We start from the raw sequence: 14,625 nt of genomic DNA on the forward strand, positions 1-14,625 counted from the left end.
ACTCACCCTCTCACCCTAAAGACAGCTCCTTCATATCAGGTTTAGGGCACATTGTTAGGGCAGCAGATGGGAAACCTGGAATACTATTCCTGCGCCGTCCCTGTTCTGTGGACAAATACAATGCTCCACTGTGAATACTTTCCAGCTAGTGCAATTCCCCAGCAATTTGCTTTTTTGACAGATTTTCTTCTTTAATTAAATGGCCCTGAAGAACCAGCATGTTTGGTTTTTTTCTTTTACAATGTGGTATTTTAGTACGTTGTGCAGTAGAGCAGATGCCAACATGCAAACTATGCAAAGAGTAAATCTTTTCCTCTAAGGGTAAATATTTACAGAACATATTCAATGGTATTTAGTACTCTGCACACATACTGTCAACAACTCTATCCACATTCTTCCCTAGTCGCAGCCTGAGAGTTGGCAGAGGAATATCCTATGTGAAAGGAAGATTGCAGAAAAGGACAGTCGTCTTTAATTTCAATGCGCTTCAGTGGAGTCACACTACAAGTGAATCTGGCCCATTGAAGCTTTTAATTTTTATTTTGTACTCACCCCATATCAATCAGGAAATCTGATAAATTATTTTCATTGCTATGGGGAGGGAAGATAGGAATGGCTACCTCAGATCAAACCAGTCACCTATGTGATGCAGCTCACTAGTGGAAGAAAGGAACCACTCAATCCCCAGAGGCCTTGGCTCCTCCAAGTGTAACCATTCAATTTGAAGAAGCCTCTTTTCGCTAGGAAACAAACTGACCTAATTTTTTTTTCAAAGTAGTGTATACGATTTAACCACAATTTCCATTAAACATAATGGAACCAGTGTAACTGCATTCTCTGCATGACTTTAAAAATAATTTTATTTCAAAAGAAAAGAAGATCAAATCTTCTTTGACCAAGTCACCATCCTTTATTGAAACGGAAGTACATTGTTTCCTTAACTCAGAACTATGGTTTTTGGTCACTGCCATATCCCCAGATAGGTTATAGGCTCAGATTTATATTAGAGCAATATTTGTTTAACGGAGCATCCTAAAATAATCTCTCATTACAGATCTTTTATTCAGACCAATCCCTTTGATTGCATGTCTTTACATCCTTTAATCTCGGCTCTCCTGTCAATTTGGAATAAATGTAAAACAAGTAGAAGGTTGACACCAACTTGTGCCCAATTTATATTCTAAGAGAGAACCTGCTATTATCAGCATAACTTAGCACCCTAGCTTTTCACACAAGGCGTGCCAACGCTGTACAAAATGTAAAGATCTTTGAACACCTTTCAAAATGATGTATTTAAGGGTGTTCAGAGTGTAACACGCTAGCATCAATGACAGATAAGGTATGTGAATTACAAGATGAGCTGAAGGACTTTGGTAACCTAACAATGCCTTTATTTGCATGATCATTGCTTCTTTTTTAAAAGGTTTGTACATTGTATGGATTCTCCCCAGACTTAATATCTGTGCTGTGCCACCCAAATATCTGTGCTGTGCCCTGTTGCCTTCCCCTCCCCCCATGGCTCTGCTCAGCAGTCCTGGATTATTTACCCTATTATGCTGCATGGTCCTGCTAGATTATGTACGCCACTGAGCCATACGAGGTCCCTGGGTTCATTTGTCTTTCAACTGTCTTCCCTACTTTTCTTGAGCCCTCTCTTCAGAAATGGTAGTGATATCTTTGGAGTTGTCACTAGTGCCTGCAATCATATACTTAGACAATATATGTAGTCATGATTTAAAATATGTATAACATTGACCAGGCTAACATTTTGTATGCTTCATAACAATTCATTATAAAATTCTAGACAGTGTGAATGTTCTCAGATTCAGTTACACCACTGGTAAGATTCATAAAAACAACCAATCAGTATATGGTTTTAGATAGCTTGAGCTAAGCACATTCTCGTTCTTGACATGTTTAATATCACTGTGACTGTATAAGACATATCACAACATGGACTGTCAGAAGCATTTGAAGTGGTCTGTTGAATTCACAAAGTTCTTCCCTGGGCCATCCGGAAATGCCTGAAGTGAATGGAATTTATGGAAAATGTGATTGACCTAAAATGAGATATGTGGCTTAACTAGAGCCTGCTGTGTTCTCCTATTTCAAGCAATCTGCCAATTCATGCATAGGTTTGATCAGAACATAAGTTTTCATTAAGTAAAAATATACTCCTGGCCTTTATGGTTACAAAGGAAAACCAGACCAGAATGTCACCCAATGCAGTATTATCTTCCTGAGCCTGCAAACATCATGAAATGCTCCCTTTATCTCAATGGGTTAAATTCCGAAAGCCAAAGCTAACATCAGCATTTAATTGTCATTGCTGATCTGGTGGCAGAAACATCCAGCTAATGTGCTTATTACACAAAGCTGAACTGCCTACCATGCCACTTCAAGGCATGAAAGCTTCAAATGTCCTTAATAACTAGCCATCAGATGCAGTTATACATGGTAATATAAATTTTTGATATGTCTAACTGAAAGTATGTAGATCAAACTAACACAAGATCTACTGCACCAATTGTACTATTCACGTTTAATTCAGTAACAGCTTTCTTTAAAAAAACACCTACATTAAGGTGGTGCCACAGACATTACTGGATGCAGGGTCTATAGTACTCTGCAGCAATTTGAGCCTATATTTTGTATCTGGTAAGGTGAAGAAACCACAGCCAAGAAAACTGATGGAATGAAAACCTGTTGCACCATGTATATTCCTAATTGGCTTCTCCAGTCACAGGTATAGTATACCTAGAAATGTGTATACACACTAGCCAACCTATTGTCACCTTTCTCAATATTTTCTAGTCTTCTGTGACATTCACTTGCAAGCAAACATTTATTTTATTATTAGCATTAGACTGGTATCACAGGAAGCAATACTGGAGATGGTGGCCCTTGGAGTTTATAAGCTTTAATAGCACTTACTGTATAGAAAAATTCAGAAACCCAATGTAAAAGACCTTTGTAAGACTACATCTTCTTGTCTCCAAATTGTCCTGTTTCTCCTAAGTGAACTCTAAGGCTATGTCTACACTGGCGCGATCTTGCGCCAGAGCTATGTAAATGAGGCTAAGCGTGGAATATTGCTGAGCCTCATTTGCATATCTAATAAGTCACCATTTTTGCAGAAGAGGCTCTTGCGCAAGAAGACGCTGTCTACACTGCCCCTTCTTGCACAAGAAAAACCCTCTTGCGCAATGCCGTTATTCCTGAAAATAATCAGCATAACAGCATTGCACAAGAGGGTTTTTCTTGCTCAAGAAGGGGCAGTGTAGACAGCGCCTTCTTGCGCAAGAGCCTCTTCCACAAAAATGGTGGCTCATTACAAATGTAAATGAGACTTGGTGATATTCCATGCTTAGCCTCATTTGCATAGCTCTGGCGCAAGATCGTGCCACTGTAGACATAGCCTAAGAGCCCTACGGTTAGTAAGATGCACTCCATACTTAGGGTGCCTTATACTGTATACACGATCAAAACTTTATTTGTGGCTGCCTTATGTGAACACAGAGAATCTAATTAGTAGCTCAAAAGATGGAAAATGGAATGAAGTTTGGGTGGGGAGGGTGATAGCTCTTGGAGACAGTTTGGGAGATGGGTGCATGCTGTGGGCAGGAGAGTGGGATCAGGATGGCTGAGAGATCAAGCTCTGGGAGGGAGTTTCGGTGCAGGTTGTGACGAGTTTAGGCAAAATGCAGGACAATGTAGCACTTTAAAGACTAACAAGATGGTTTATTAGATGATGAGCTTTCATGGGCCAGACCCACTTCCTCAGATCAAATAATGGAAGAAAACAGTCAACATCATCTAAAAAGGTATATATGGTTGTGACTGTTTTCTTCCATTATTTGATCTGAGGAAGTGGGTCTGGCCCACGAAAGCTCATCATCTAATAAACCATCTTGTTAGTCTTTAAAGTGCTACATTGTCCTGCATTTTGCTTCAGCTACCCCAGACTAACACGGCTACATCTCTACCACTATTCTTGACGAGTTTAGGGTTGGGCTCTGGGAGGGAGCTGGGATACACCAGAGCTGAGGGGTTGGGCTCTGGCAGGCTGTGGGAGGGAGCTAGGCTGCAGCAGGGCTGAGTACTGGGTGCAGGCTCGGGGGGGAGGGAGAGTGTGGGTGCTGGGTGGGGATGCAAAGGGGTAATTGGTGAACCGGCGGCGGCCAAGCTGGAGCAGCTCCCTGCCCGCAGCGCGAGGACCCCAGGGCTGGCGTGGCCACGCGCCTCTACTAACCCTACCCCACGTCCCCTTTTTCTCCCCCGCCGCTGCGCGTGCGCGCACCGCAACATCCGCTTCCGCGTAGAGGGGAAAATCCCTTCCACGTTCTGCATCGTCCTCTTACCTCACTTCCGGAGGCTGGAAGGCGGCAGAGCCACGCCCTCCTCCCCCGCCTTCTCCTGAACGCGACTTGTGAAAGGGGCGGGAGGAGGGGGAAGCTCCGCGCGGACGCTGCGCTCGCCGGCTGGGCCGGGGGAAGGAGGCGGGGCTCCAGGAAGGGCGGGGCGGGGACGCAGAAGGGGGTGTCTTCACAGGGGCGGGGCCAAGGGCTGGGGGGCGGAGCCGGCCCGGCAGGTGGGCGGGGCTTGCCTAGCACAGGCATGTGGCAGGGCCGGCGGCGCAGGGTTCTGCTGGCGCCGCTCCCCCAGGCAGCTGCGCTGGCGCCGAGCCGGGTAAGCGCGTCCGGCTCAGCGCGGGGACTCTGCGCCCCTGGGCTCCGCGCCGGGCGCACCCTTGCCCCGGGGGTCCGGGCGGGGGAGGCGTTTCGTGCCCCCTAGTCTGCGGGGTCGGGGTTTGCACCGCTGCTCCAGGGGCGGGGTCCGCTACCTGCCCCCGACGGGCGTGTCCTCTGGCCACGACGCATCGCTCCAGGTGCGCGTCCTGGCCAAGCAGCGCCGGCAGGGAGGGAGGGAGAACCGAACTCCTCTCGTCCCCCGGCAGGTATAGCAGCTGTCCCCGGGCTACCCCGTGGCCTGGGTCCGGCTAAGTGTGTTCCTGGGCACTGCCCTGGAAGTACCGCAACTAGGAGCTGGCGGGCAGATCAGGGTCCCAGCTCACTGATCCTCAGCCCTCCTCCTTGAGACTGTTGCAGATGTTGCTTAATATGGTGGTTTAGACCTTGTCTACACTTGAATTACTTTGCTGTAACTTATGTTGGGGAGGGGTGTGGATTATTCACACCTCTGAGTGGCAGAAGTTGTATGAGTAGACAGTGCAGTGTTGGCAGAAGAGCTGCTAGCTGCTCTCATGAGAGGTGGGGTAATTAGGCCAGTGGGAGAGCTCTTTCTAGTTGGCTTAGAGCATCTTCACAAGAAGCACTACCACTGCATCTGTGCTGTTGCAGCCTTTTTTTATTTTAGTGATTATGGACACTTGACAAATGGAAAATGGGCAAAGTCCAGACCTAAGTAATGCTGCTGCTAAGTATAATCAGACTAAGCAATTGCTTAGGGCCCTGAGTTGCCCAAGGGGCATCCTCTTCACTTGTTTAGTATGTTGGGGAGGGATTCCTGTTTAGGGCTCCTAATAGGCTAACATGTCCTTTACCAAAGATTAAATGCATGTGAAATGGATACTCAGTATAGCCTGCAAATTCCGTTAAGCTTGCCTTATGTCTGTAAGTAAACTCTGTGGAAAATGGTTAGCCCTTCAGTTTTTGATTTGTGCTTTGTTTACTATTCAAGCGATGTCGCTGCTTTTCTGAGGAAGCAGATTTTGCCAGTGAAAGCTCATGATAGCATATATAGTTTTGTTAGTCTCTAAGATGCTACAGAACTACTTTTTTTTTTTTTTTTTTTTTTTTTTTTGTTAAGTTACAGACATGGCTGTAACACAGCTACCCCTGTAAGACTTTTATTCAACCTGGGAGTATTGCCTACGTCTAATAGCAGGATTCTGGCCTTTCATCTTTGACGATGGGATGATTTTATACAGCTGCTTTCTAAAATGTAATTTAAAGCTAATTATTTGGAAGGTAGTTTGATCAAAGGTTCATGAACCAATTCCTGTGCCTGGGCAACTGAGCAAAGTGAAGGGATCTCAGGACAAGGTAAAAACTCCTCCCTACCAGTACTGCAGTCTTTTGGATCCTGAACTCCTATAGTTAACACTACAACTTATATTATCTTTTATCAGCTTACTTTCATTTACATAGAAGGTTCACAGAAGCTTTCTTTTAAGAATGAAATTTTCCTTTTGCAGGGAGGCGTGAGGAGAGGGAGAAGTTTCCTTCATTTTTTAGTTAAATTTTGAATGACCTTTCTACATTTAAAGTGCAGAACAACAGCTGGGTTAGCTTCCAGGGCCAGCTCGAGCCAGGGATGAACAGTCCCGGCTTGTGCCAGTTCTGGGACCCCTGTGACTCTGCTTCTCCCCTTCCACTACGGAGATGGTGCTGAGGGAACCAGCTTTTAAACCAGCTGCCCCCCAGCACCAGCTCCTGCTTCTGCCCTTCTTCCCTCCTTTTCTCCTTTCCCCTGCCTTTGATACAGAGGCAGTGGGGGTGGGGGAATGAGTAGTCACTCGACTAGTCACTTGCATCCCTACTAGTTACTTGTTCACATCCCTATTACGAACAGACAGCAGTATTTCATTAGCAGTAAATCTGAACAGAAGTCCACACTGCTTGCCTTCCTGTGTGCCATCAAAAGAAATGATTCAAGATTGATGTTGGTATTTATGGAGCAGCTGTCCATAAATAGTCAAGGTGGACTATTTCTATTGGGGCCTCAGGAAACAAGTAACAAGTGGTAGGCTTGGATTGCAGTGCCGGGGTGTGTGTGAGGAGCAGTGACTGCAGAACTTTGGGATGCTCTAAACTACCTTCCTTGATCTGTTTATGGAGCTTACCCCCATCCTGTGGTGCAAAGACACCAAAATGTGAGCTTTACTGATGGTAGAAAAGTGAGTGGTGATTGCTGCTTGGAAGCTGGCAACTCCAAACTGCTACTGGTCAGTTGTGAATCAGTTTGGTGTTGAAAAGTCCACATGGGGGTTATGGTGATACAAGTGTGTACAGGCCCATTAATCACTTCCTTCTACTAGTGACTGCAACTCTAGGCAATGTGCAAGAAATAATGGGTAGCTTTGTGGCAACAGGATTCCCTCACTCGGGGCTACTCAACATGCAGCCCACAGCCCATGTGTTTGCGGCCCGCAGTGCAGTTTGGGTTTATGCAGGGCTCAACAGATGGCCCATGGGTGGGATCCTTTGAACACTGCCTCCACTGAGAACATGCTCCACAACGGCGAGGTGTTTCCAGGCGGGGTGAGCACTGAAAGATGCGAGCGGATGGGCTGGCTGGAACTGATGGGTACAGAGTGTCAGCATTTCTAGCCCTCAAGGAGGAGGTGCCGGGAACCCCAGGGCATTGTGGGAAGTGCTGGCTGTTTGGCCTTGTGGGCACAGCCTGAGAGGTGCTGACTGGCTCTCACTGGTCACGTTTGGGTGTAGCGCCACAGCTTAAGGTTTAATCTTCGTATTCATGCCTGTCAGTGTGAAATCTATTTGCATATATATTTGCATGTATGTGCAACCATGCTACGTTGCAGCCCTCAGCATGTGCTGAGAGTATCATTGTGGCCTCTGGGGCTTCTAAAGTTGAGTAGCCCTGCACTAACAGCTGTGGTGGGGAACAGGGTATGCATGTCCCAATTTTAACCCCAGATCATCTTGTGATGGAGTACAACAAGAGAAAAAGGTATTTTGCTGTAGGATTGCAGGTGCTGGCAGATAAATGAGATTGTTTCATTGACATCATTGGAGAGTGGTCAGGGAAAGTGAGTGATGCACACCTCTTAAGCAACTCTGGTTTGTATAGAAAGCTACAGGCAGGGATTGACATACCAGACAAGAAGATTGCAATAGGAATTCCTATAGTAGTCCTGGAATCTCAGCCTACCCTTTATTCCTGTGGCTCACAAAGCCCTGTACCCAAAACGTTGGCAACAATAAGAAGTACTATAACAGTCTCATCAGGTGCAAAATGATGATAGAATGTGCATTTGGCAAATTAAAGAGGTGCTGGTGGTGTCTTTGGCAGGTTACACCTCAGTGAGGAAAACAGTGGTTATAGCAGCAGGCTGTGTTCTACATAGTATTTGTAAATCCAAGGTGGAAAAGTTTCCCTGGAGTAGAGTGGTGAGGTGCATTGCAGGATGTCTGGTTTTGAGTAGCCAGATGTTAGAGCTCTTAGAGTGGCTCAGTGAACAGGCCTGTTTGAATTAGGAAGGTTATGAAGCGGTTTTTTGAAAATGAGCCTCAGTAATGTCTTTATGTTGTGAATTAAGTTATTGTTTTTGTCACTTTGGCCCTGGTAATGATTCTTGCCTGAGCATTTATTGTAGTCTGCAAGTGTGCCAATCAGAGCCATAACAAGGGCAAGGTGAATGAGGCACTTGCCTCGGATGCATAGCTGAGGGGGTGCATAAAAGACAGCTACTATGCTGTCTTTGCTCGTGCCTTGTGCCATGTCAGCACTCCCACCCATGCCGAGGACGGTCTTGCCTCAGGCACCAAATTAACTAGTTACGACTCTGGTGCCAGTTAACGCTGTGTAAGAATTTCTGTTGATTTGTGACTTGCACATGGTGGTTTCAAGAATCACTGTTTTTGTAAAAGTTTTTTATTAAACAGAAATACGCTCATTAACAGTACTTACAAGGGACTTGACAGCAAGCAGCTCTTTCTGAAGTGAGGGTCTCAGATCTGCGAGTATCCCTAGGGATGGGGAGCAAATACATTCTTCTCATGCCAACAGTATATGGGTAGTTTGCAGAGGACAAAAAAGGCAATTCTATATAGGCTACAGAGGGAGATGAGTACACGTGTTCCACCTGCAGTTAAGGACCTCAGCATCTCTCTTTAGTCCTCCATGAGCTTTGTCATCTGCTCCTGCCCTCCATCTGTAGCTTTTTGTTTCTTATCTCTTTCCACTCTCTGTGCTTGCTATTGACCTGATCTGATTGTGCAAGCGTGAATCACAGATGTCCCCTTGGAGTTGTCCCCTCATTTGCTGATCATGCCACTGACCTCTGCCTTTCTGCTCTCTGGGGCTCCCCACCACTGTCCTGTGGGGCCAGATCCTCTGATCTTCTGCCAGACTAGTCAGAGAGTTGGGATTACTGCCCCCATCCCTCCACAGAACAACACAGACACGGCACCAGTTCAGCTCTCGGAGGGCTCAAGTATAAGAGCTCAGCACACAGGAAACCAATTCAAAAAAGAGACAAGACTCTAAATAAATCCATCTTAGCCTGTGTAAAGTTTTACATGGAGAAAGAAGCTTATAAGGTCAGCTCTCTTTATCAGTGAAAGAGAGATGCAAAGTGGTTGCTTTCCCAGGTTACTATACACAACTTTGTGAAAACAGATCAAAATAAGTTACTAAATTAGATCTAAACATTTTTTGTTCATTTTAATCAGCTAAGAAGCTTGTTACATGTAAATTCTTATCCTAAACAGCTGTTATCTCAGGTAAAGAGCTTCGAGTCAGAGTTGACCTTTACTCTGGCTTGGGTCTACAGCTTCTTCAAAGTTCTTTGTACTCTTAGGATGTGTCAAGATATTTCAAAGGCCAGCTGAAGGCTAGGGATGTTACAGTGTGTTTAATTATGTAATTGCATAACCACTTTTAAGATGGCTTCCCACATAGTATGGTTCCCACCTGCCCCTCTCCTTGCTGCCTCTAATACAGAGACCAAAGCAGGGGTGGCTGAGAGCTGCTTGTAACCATCCACATAAACTAATGAGTGCAGGCTCATCAGTTAACTGATAACGGTTATACTTTTACATCCCTATTGGGTATGTAATAGCATAGTTGAATAATCAATAAGCAAAAGCTTATAGGCTAATGCTATAGACAACATGTATTTCCCTCCCCTCTTTGCCAGTAAATTTTTTATCAGGCTGGCCAGCAGCATGGCTCAGTCCTGACTTGCGCCAGGGCCTACCCCTGCTGTGGCTCTGCATTTATAGTGTATTAGGAGCCAGGTGGGCGGTCAGCTTGGCTCAGTTCTGGCTCACGCTGGGTCCGGGAGCTCAACCACCGCTGGACAGAGGCTGCTGTCATCCCACGCTGCTGCATCTGTATCAGAGGCAACAGCATGGGGCGACAGGCAGCCAGTCCACAGGGAGAGCTGTTTTTTAAACTGGCTTCCCTTGTGGTCCAGTGTCTGCCTGACACTCCACGATGCTGCCTCTGATACAGAGGCAGTAGCACGGAGTGGCAGGGGACTCCTTGAGAGTGGGGCCAGATTACACTGGCTGCCAGCCCCCCACCAGGGGACTATTAAATAGTTGAGTAACCGATAAGAATTCATGAGTTTAATTACTATTCAATTAATTGATATGTAACATCCCTAATCCCTACTAAAGACAAAGGGCTAATTGTTTCCCATTGCTTAAATAGATTTTTACCCCAGGGTGGGAATCCTTTGTTCAGCACCACCATCAGCATGGAAAAATACCAGGTTCAAGATGGACTCCAGTACTAGGTGGCATGGTAGGACCAACCAGTTGTTTAGGTTTACAGGACAAACCAAACTGTTCACGGGTGGTTGGTTTGAGAACTGAATCATGAAGTACCAGAGCATCAGTAATGATCCTTATTAGTACATATAGGCTGTGTCTACACTGGCATGAATTTCCGGAGCTGCTTAAAACGGAATACTATTCCGTTTTCAGTTTTTCTGGAAAAGGAGCGCCTACATTGGCAGGCTGCTTTTCCGGAAAAGCCCTTTTTCCGGAAAAGCGTCTGTGGCCAATGTAGACGCGCTTTTCTGGAAAAGAGCCCCAATCGCCATTTTTGCGATCGGGACTTTTTTCCGGAAAAGACTACTGGGCTGTCTACACTGGCCCTTTTCTGGAACAGTGTTCCAGAATAAGGACTTATGCCCGATCGGGAGCAGAACAGTTTTTCCGGAATAGCGACTGATTTTGTACAGTAGAGCATCGTTGCTTTTCCGGAAATTCAAGGGCCAGCGTAGACAGCTCGCAGCTTATTCCGGAAAAGCGGCTGATTTTCCGGAATAAGTGGCCCAGTGTAGACACAGCCTAAGAATTATAAACAGATCAACACTTCATATTTCTAACTTCACATGCAAGAATGATACATGCACAAAAATAGGCTATACAGGTTCAGCAGATTGTAACATTAACATTGATAGGTTACATAATACATTTTGCATAAAGTGTTTTTGAATGATGCATATTCATAAGCTAGTTTTCATAAACTCTGGGGGTGGTGACACTGTTTTCAAGATTGCTGCAATCACATCTTCCCTACTCTTCCTCATTCACCGCCTTCTCTGACAGAGATGCTCTGGTGGTATGTAGAAACTGGCCCTTAAGGGCACAGCAAAAGAAACAACATCTTTCTCATTTTCCCTTGGCAGGTACGCCACATTAAACATGGTGAATTCAGCCTGATGGTGCAGGTGCAAGATGGGACAAAGTATCTGTGTGGCTTCTAAAGTACACATTGGAAGTGCTCTTCTGAACACTGGCATCATTTTCCACAGGGACAGGCACTAAAAGCTGAAATAGCACTGTAATGGATAGGAGTAGTGCTGACCAGCACCCGGTGACTTAAGAGATTAAACTGAGGTAGCTAGCAAGGGTGAACCAATTGAAATAGAGTGCTGGAATTTGAATTGTATAAGGTACCCTGCCTGCTTTCTTTGTGTGGGAGAGTTAAACCAGGAATTGACACACACACAGAATGATTTAAACCCAGGCAGGACTACCATGCCTCCAAGGAATTTGGGACATGTAAGTGGACTGAACCAAGAGACGATTGTGAGTAAATAAAGGGGAAAAGAGTGAATCTAGTTGTGATCAGGTTGTTTTTCTTTATTTTGAGGTTTGATTTGAACTGCTCTGTGAATCTGCCTCCCCTCCCTATTTACTATCTAAGTATTGGTCTCAGAGATCTTCTCTGTTTTTAACTTGCTTTCCTTAGTTGCTCTGTAACGGCTAGCAACCAAGTATGATTTACCAAGTATAACTTTTTTTGTAATAAAAATCTTTTTTTTTTTAAGGTGGTGATTTGATTCTTGTATCCTGGAAGGTACAGGAGGTCAGTCTGTCTGTGTTTGCATGCCTCAGACTGAGAGGTCAGCTACTGGAAAATATAACTTTTTTTTTCTCTTTCAAGCTCTCTTGTGGAAGAAAAGCTTGAGGTACTTTGGGGGTGGGTTCAAGTGTTTGCCCATGGTTTTAGGGATAAACATCACTTGGGATAAACATCACTTGACAGTGGCAGCAATCCCCCCCCCCCCCATCCCCCGAATCTGTGTATTGTGATTCTGGGGAAAGTTTTTGTAACCATTGCTTAAAGTCAAAAGGTATATTTAAAGTCTTTGTGGGCCCCCACCTTCTGCACTCAGAGTGGGGGGGGAGCAGCTGTGACAAGCACTAAAAAGGGTAGTTAGTGCATTAATGCATCTTTTGCACAGGTGTGGCTTCACGTCAGGTCTGTATGCTATTTGCCTGTATGCTGCTTTGGTTCGTCCGGAAGTAATTGCCGATTGGTGCAGCAATATTTTCTCCAGTGGGGGAACAAAGCAGTTCTGCCAAGGAACCTTTGGCAGAGGATTTCACGGTATCTGCAGGAAAGTTTCATAGAGATTTCTATGGAGGATTCCTGAGAGATCTGTGTGTATTAACAAAATTTTCTTGAGGCCCTCACTGTGGAGCTGCACCAGGGATTATAAAGCAGCTGCAAATAGTACCTAGTACTGTTAATTTCAATGCCTTCTACCATGTGCACCATCTATTAAAATAAAGTACACCTCTACCTCAAGTAACCACGCGCTATCAAAAAGAGTACTTACCTGTGTTCTCCTCTCTTGCTTCAGACTGGGACAAGCTGGACCTCTCCAGAGTTGAAAAGAAGTCCTGTCTCACCACATCATTGGATGAGTCTGTTGTGTGTCCCGTATCCTCCTCTAACTCTACCTCCTTGTTTGCCACTTCATCCTCAGGGTTGACTCCTCTAGCCACTGCATCCGGTCCCCTTCAAGTATCCATAGAGCTCTTAGCAAACAGAGGCTGAGTTACTACCAAGGATGGTGTGCAGCTCCTTATAGAAGAGCATGTGTTTGGCACTGCACCAGACATGTTAAAAATGGCTCTGCTCTTCTGCTAAGCTTATAACGTATATCAACTTGAGCAAATTCCTTAACATTACCACTATGTTGTCTCCCAAACTCTGTATTCTGGGGTTGGCAAAGAAAAGCAGTCTGTTTTTCCCCAAATAAAGTGTCTTGGCTACCCTCCCGGTAGTCATGTAACCAGCTAACTGCTTAAATGGCCCCCTACCCGCATCGTGGTAAGGTGCCAGGCTGCGTGCACTGTACTGTGCTGGGCCTCCAGTACAGTGTTGAGGGCTGGGTCCATGATGCTTACTGGTTAACTGACGACATTCCTGCTCTAGTCAAGGCAAGGTAGACTGTATTTGGGAAAGCTTAGAAGGTTTCATCCAAGCTACTTTCCCATTGTTGGGCTGATCACTTGCACTCCTATTGAGTTGTGTTTGGAGTGCTCAGCAATTCTAAAAATCAGGCCATAAATGCAAAGCGACCTGACCACCTTTATCACAAATTAACTTTTCACACTTTTTTCCTACTCTTTGTGCATTTTGACAGATACATGGATGGGTGAATACCATTCATTTGCAAAGTAGTAATGGTCTAAAAACTGATCTATGTTACTAGCTTTCATAAGTGGATTATTGCACTTGTCCTGCACATTTTATTTTCACATAGAGCTTTAAACTTTTAGAAAGTTTAAGTAAATGCTAATTTCCATATCACTTTAAACAAGATGTTTGCACTTGTGTTACGAATCATTGCCTGGTTTAGCCCTAGTCACTTGCTGCTGAAAATGTGATTGTATCCTGTGTGCATCCTTTGCAATTTTCTGGCATGCACTTTGGGAAAGTGCTACCAATAACAATATTTACAGCAAATATTGTAAGCTTTGCTGTAGTGTAGACAATATTGTAAACTTTGATGCTTATTTCAGTGGAGATAGTGTCCCTGAAAACTCAAACATTTTCTGCAATGTACCGTGGATTGTAGGGTAGCTGCTGTTCTAAGTACAGTAATGATTTTTCCATGGCATGCACCCATCTGCAAATAACAAGAAGTGAGGGGCTTTTGGAGATGGAGAACTGCCCATCTAAACAGCAGCTCTGGTTGCATATATTAAAACTGGTCTACATTTTGACATGCAAAGAATTTTGATGAAATGTTTTTGATTTTCTTTCACCTTTTTTAATTTTGAAAACCACTCTTGTGGAAAAAATTCAAACATTGTCTGAAATTAGCTATAGTTTACAACAGATGCCTATACCAGTACCTTTCCACTGATTGAAGCACATTATCAGTGGAACTTTTTCATGAGACACACATATGTATATCTCGCATCTGCACTTTATTGTACATTTAATATCATACCTACATAGGTACTTGGGATACACATACTCCCATGCTCCAGTGTTTCTGCCCTTACATAAGTCTCATACATATGCAGACAGCACTGTGGGTATGTCTACACTACCCCGCTAGTTCGAACTAGGGTGGTAGTGTAGACATACCCTGTTTGT

At 44.8% G+C, this 14,625-nt stretch overlaps 1 protein-coding gene and 1 long non-coding RNA gene across 6 annotated transcripts in view; one reads left to right on the forward strand and one right to left on the reverse strand.

The window, feature by feature from the left end:
* LOC149524371 (uncharacterized) overlaps positions 1–4,503 on the reverse strand; it is a 79,296-nt gene extending 74,793 nt beyond the window's left edge. The window contains exon 1 of the long non-coding RNA XR_016349713.1: positions 4,362–4,503. This is a non-coding gene — a long non-coding RNA (uncharacterized LOC149524371). The remainder of the gene's footprint in view (positions 1–4,361) is intronic.
* Positions 4,504–4,548: 45 nt separating this feature from the next.
* C5H11orf24 (chromosome 5 C11orf24 homolog) overlaps positions 4,549–14,625 on the forward strand; it is a 58,343-nt gene continuing 48,266 nt past the window's right edge. The window contains exon 1 of one of the 5 annotated variants that reach the window (XM_075928312.2): positions 4,549–4,689. The gene's annotated coding sequence lies outside the window, so the exon portion shown is untranslated. Of the gene's footprint in view, positions 4,690–4,820; positions 4,958–14,625 lie in introns of those variants that run through there. The other 4 variants (XM_075928315.2, XM_075928313.2, XM_075928314.2 and 1 more) reach the window with 4 other exon arrangements.

Source organism: Pelodiscus sinensis, chromosome 5, assembly GCF_052426305.1.
Source record: "Pelodiscus sinensis isolate ZL-2025 chromosome 5, ASM5242630v1, whole genome shotgun sequence".
Lineage (NCBI taxonomy): Eukaryota > Metazoa > Chordata > Testudines > Trionychidae > Pelodiscus > Pelodiscus sinensis.